Here is a 6,000-nt window from a genome sequence, read left to right on the forward strand (position 1 = left end):
TCCAGGCCTGTCCGTCTCCAGCTTTGGAACACAAAGCTTCCTCTTCCCTTTTTACAGTGCTTTCTTCTCTATGTCTCAGGACAATGTCCCTCAGTTCAGTTCAGTTCAGTCGCTCAGTCATGTCCGACTCTTTGCGACCCCATGAATCGCAGCATGCCAGGCCTCCCTATCTGTCACCAACTCCCAGAGTTTACTCAAACTCATGCCCATCGAGTCGGTGATGCCATCCAGCCATCTCATCCTCTGTCGTCCCCTTCTCCTCCTGCCCCCAATACCTCCAAGCATCAAGGTCTTTTCCAATGAGTCAACTCTTCGGATGAGGTGGCCAAAGTATTGGAGTTTCAGCTTCAACATCAGTCCTTCCAATGAACACCCAGGACTGATCTCCTTTAGGATGGACTGGTTGGATATCCTTGCAGTCCAAGGGACTCTCAAGATTGTCTTCTCCAACACCACAGTTCAAAAGCATCAATTTTTTGGTGCTCAGCTTTCTTCACAGTCCAACTCTCACATCCATACATGACCACTGGAAAAACCATAGCCTTGACCAGACAGACCTTTGTTGGCAAAGTAATGTCTCTGCTTTTTAATATGCTACCTAGGAGGTTGGTCATAACTTTCCTTCATAACAATGTCCCTACTTCTTTTTAAACCAGACAGTACTGAGTCAATTACTTACGTACAGACCAAGGGTCTATGGAGGGATTTGATTCTAAATCTAATCTAGATCACATCCATTGTTTTCTTACACTGATCCCCACCTTCTGTCCTCCTTTTTTATATTTATCTCCCCCAACTCCAGTCTTCTTGCCTGGAAAAATCCCCTGGACAAAGGAGCCTGGTGGGTTACAGCCCACGGGGGTCACAAAGAGTCAGACACGACTGAGCACACACACACAGCTATCAAAATACTCTGCTTCTTCAAGTTGGTGCCTCTTGACATAGTTGACATCCCATCCAAAATTTACTTATTTTGCAACTTTGGACAAATACACAAACCTCTCTGTGTCTCTGATTTTCGTCTGTCAAATGAATAATATGTTCTGGGGTTGTTGTGAAATGAAATTCCCTATTAAAGAGCTCAGTTCAGTTCAGTTCAGTCACTCAGTCTTGTCCGACTCTTTGTGACCCCATGGACTGCAGCACGCCAGACTTCCCTGTCCATCACCAACTCCCGGAGTTTACTCAAACTCATATCCATTGAGCGTCCAACCATCTTATCCTCTGTCGTTCCCTTCTCTTCCTGCCTTCAATCTTTCCCAGCATCAGGGTCTTTTCAAATGAGTCAGCTACACAATAAATGCTAAATAAATGGCTACCACCATCATTAATATTTTGTCTGAGGACCAATTTCTGAGTAAGTGAGCTAGTTCAGTTCTTCCTGTGGTTTCATAAAATATACACAAAACTGTGCGTCCCTGATAGCATCTTTCCTATTCAGAGTTTTCAGCTTTTAGATGATATATTGGCATTCAGGAAGCAAGAATCTCTACCTGCATTTAGTGAGGTGGGAAATAAAAAACTCAAAAGACTTCTCGGTCAAGGCATTCTTAGGAAATCATTGAAATATCAGTATCCTCCTCTGTAGACTGGGGTAAAGTGATCTGACTTGCACAATTATTTGTCCAATCTTCTCTCCAGATCCACATGGGCTTTGCATCTTTCCTCACCAGCACCTCTTCCAGCTCTTTCCACCTTCACCCTAACCCTCCTGCATTGCAGGCAGATTCTTTACCCTTGCCCATTCCTCACCAGTCTCAGTGCCACCTTTTCTTATACTTTTCCTTTCATTGGCATTGCCCCGAGTCCATCCTAAGACCTCTTTCTTTTGTGCTACGTTCTGTCTGAGCCATTCTGCATGGTCCTCATGGACCATGGACCTCAACTTCTGTTTTCTATGCTGAAGAAGCTCAATAGTAACCTCTGGTCTTTCTCACAGAGCCTAGCTCCCCATTTTCCTCCCTAGACACGTCCACTCCGACAACCACAGGAACGAAAGCCTCAACCTGCACAAACTAAATGGCCTTCCTGTCCTGGTATTTGCTCCAGCCCCATTATTTCCTTTCACAATCAGTAGCATTTTTTAATTACCAAAGTCTTTGTCCTCTTCTCTTACTCCTTGAGTCCTTTCAACTCATTTCTTATCATGTCATATTACAATGCTTCTGATTCTGAAATATTTCTCAGACTTGACCCTCTTGTTTCTTTAGCTTTCTCTAGCGTCTCGTCATCTGTCACTTAGACTCACTCCATAAGTAGCCTGGTCTGGTGTCTCTGCCTCTCCTCTCTAAGCTCTCCAATCTTGGGCTCCCTTTGTCTTTCTAAAACCCAAATTTGGGCAGTGAGTGAAAAATGCCACTGCCTCTCTCATGGCCCGGAGAAAACAGCTCAAGCATCCCAGCATTGAATTTGGGCCTTTGTCACCCTGGAGTTGGAAATGGCAACCCACTCCAGTATTCTTGCCTGGACAGAATTCCATGGACAGAGGAGACTGGCGGGCTACAGTCCATGGGGTCGCAAGAGTTGGACATGACTGAGTGACTTTCACTTTCACAGTCTCACTCTCTCTTACCAGCCTCCTCTGCCACAGTCCCTCCATAGGCCTCTTCTGCGTACAAATCCAGCCCCTGCGACCTCCTCCCTCATCGTCTTCCCAGTCTCCCTTCTGCCTGAAGTGGCCTTCCTTCTCTGCTTACCCCACTTCTGCTCTCCTTTAAGAGAAACGCCCTGGACTCGGAAGCTTTCTGAGCCACAGCGGACATGGGTGCTGCACCCTCTGGACGCATATCTCACCTTGTTCTCATGGCTGAGTTCCCGCGCGGCATCGCCCGCCTATAGTGTAACTGGTCATTTGTGTTGTCTGACTCCCCAGCGAGACTGTGAGTTCCCTGAAACTTGGAAAGACAGTTTATTAATCTTGTGTTTGTTCACCCGGTGCTATTGCTGCCTGTAAATCCCCACTGAATGATGGAATGAACATCTGCCTTCATTTCTCAGGACTTGGTTATGAAATTCAAGAGAGAGGGTATTTTTGAAAGAACATTGTACACTAAACTACAAGTATAAGAAGGCTAACTATCCCAGATTTTCTCTCTGACCTAAAGCGATACCACTTCTAGGTGAATGAAGGCAATTCTTCACCTCTAAGACTTACTCTTAACTAGTCAAGACCATTTACGACTTGAAATGAAATCAACAAAAGCCAAATTGTCTTTTGCAGCCTATTTTCCTGTCTTCTGTTAGTGCAAGTGATGTTAAAATATGCCTTTCAAAATACATTCAAATGGACTATCATTGAAATATATAAATGAATAATTAATAATGTGACTCGCAGGAACAGAAAATAGAGTAGGATTCCAAAAGGTTTTAGAGCATTTTTTCAGACATGTGCAGAGCCTGTATTTAGGGTTATGATGGCAGGAGGAAGGAAAATACTAAGTGAACAGGACTGTTCAGAGCTTGAAATGCAAGAAAGCTGAGTAGAGATACAGAGGCCAACTCCCGGCTCTTGGCTCCTGGACAGTCTCAGTTGTGAAGCTATGGTGGATGTAGCCATCCCTAGGAAAGCACTACAACTAGGGTTGCCAGATTTAGCAAATGAAAATACCGGTCACGCCCCTCTTGCAGGAAGTATACTAAAAAAATTTGTTGTTTATCTGCAATTCAAATTGAACTGAACACTCTATATTTATCTGGCACACTAAGTTGCAACCCAAATGACCTGAGTATCTTTAATTTCTCAGTGGCTCTAGGGCATTTCAGAGAAAGAATTATCATGGGCTTTGTTACTGCGTACAAACAGGAGACCTAAGGCCATGGTTACAGTGGTGGTGCATCGCCATCTAGTGGAAACATTGTGAGCATGCAGGCTTGAGGCATAGAAGAGTTCTATCTTGGGAGTCTGCAAGGAAGGAAGGATTCTGTTCCAGCCAGCTGCACACTCTGAGATTGCACTGTTGGAGGGTAATCAGACCCAGAGAATAGGGGCTTGGGGGGAGGGTTGGTGATGGGGGGAGGGTTGGTTATGGGGGGGGTGGTTGTTTATTGGCTAAGTCGTGTCCGACTCTTTGCAACCCCTAAGACCCATCAGACTCGACTCTGTCCATGGGATTTCTGAGGCAAGAATAGTGGAGTATTTCATTAGTCATGTATGGATGTGAGAGTTGGAACATAAAGAAAGCTGAGCACTGAAGAATTGATGCTTTTGAACTGTATGGTGTTGGAGAAGATTCTTGAGAGTTCCTTGGACTGCCAGGAGATCCAACCAGTCAATCCTAAAGGAAATCAGTCCCGAATATTCATTGGAAGGACTGATGCTGATGCTGAAGCTGAAGCTCCAATACTTTGGCCACCTGATGCCAAGAACTGACTCACTGGAAAAGACCCTGATGCTGGGCAAGATTGAAGGTGGGAGGAGAAGGGGACGACAGAGGATGAGATGGTTGGATGGCATCACTGACTCGACGGACATGAGTTTGAGCAAGCTCTGAGAGTTGGTGATGGACAGGGAAGCCTGGTACGCTGCAGTCCATGGGGTCGCAAAGAGTCAGACAAGACTGAGCGACTGAACTGAACTGAATACCTGAGTGGGTTGCCATTTCCTTCTCCAGGGGATTTTCCTGGCCCAGGGATAGAACTCTCCTCTCCTGCAGGGGCAGGCAGATCCTTTTCCACGAAGGCACCAGGGAAGCCCCCACGTGACTAATATGCTCGTGCCCTGCAATCTAAGGAGAAGGAGTAGCCTGACCCTAGAGTGCCAGCAAAGAGTGTCAGCTCACTCACTCTCACCAAATCCGAAACAAAAGCTAGACAGAGCTTGCTCAAGAGCCTTCCAAGTGGGGATGGCTCAGAAGAGTGTGGAACTATGATGTTCTGTGTAATCACAGATAATTATAACAAAGAATGAAAGAAGTCATCTAAAAGGTAAAGAGCTGAAAAGATGTAAAAGGAGGCACATCCTGGAATTTTAAGGATATTATCTCAAAGTGTTCAAAGAGTTCAGAAGAAACTTATTGCTGCAAAACATGCTAAAAATCAATACTAACATTAAGACCAACAATGGTAATAATAATAAAACCAAACTTGGAACAGGGAGAAAGGAAAAAAATAAATATGCTTCTCAAGGCAGACATTATAAGGTAAACATGGAATTCAGAGAAAGCAAAAACAACTGACTCTCACTTTAGCCTGTCTTCCCCAGAAAGCATAACATTCTAGAAATGAAAAGGACTGGACAAAAAACACAAGATTGTCTTAAAACCCAAACAGGATGCTTACAGCTGATTTAAACAATTCTATATTTCTTCCAGAGCAGAACAGGAGAGAGTGCCTAAAATTTAATAGAAGCAATCATCCTAATTTTCAAAGAGATTATTTGTAGAAACTAAAGAATTAGCTTAATGCAATATTTTCATAAATTGCTAGAAGAGATTATTGAAAGATTGTTTGTGAACATTTAGATTAAAAATAATCATAAAAGACAATAGGTGTTCCTTATGAATGACTCATGCCAAACTATTTTATGTTGTTAGGTTTCCAAGAATGTTAAATTATTAGGGTGGAATAAGAGAAATTTTTTTTTTAGTGAGTCATACAGCAAAGGTTTTTTTCCCAAAATCCTAGATATGGCAAAGGATAGCCCTGGATAGGAACAGAGTTAAGGAAGATTTTAGCTAGTTTAACTCTGTACTTAAAAAAAAAAATGCTTATTAATATTTTCAAAGAGTTAGGTCAAAATGTTCCATATTTATTTTTATCTTGTTTACTAATAATAAATGACTTGATTGTAAAACTCATAAAGCATTCTGAACAGAGAGAACCAAACTGCAAAAATATGGCTAATTTATGTAAGGACTCCAAACTACCTTAACAAGCTCAATAATGGACATTTAGGTTGCTTCCACATCTCGGCTGTTGTTAACAGTGCTACAATGATTATTGGGATGCATGTCTCTCTTCACATTATGGTTTTCTCCGGATATGTGCCCAGGACTGGGATTG

The sequence above is a fragment of the Dama dama genome, chromosome 18 (genome assembly GCF_033118175.1).
Source record: "Dama dama isolate Ldn47 chromosome 18, ASM3311817v1, whole genome shotgun sequence".
Lineage (NCBI taxonomy): Eukaryota > Metazoa > Chordata > Mammalia > Artiodactyla > Cervidae > Dama > Dama dama.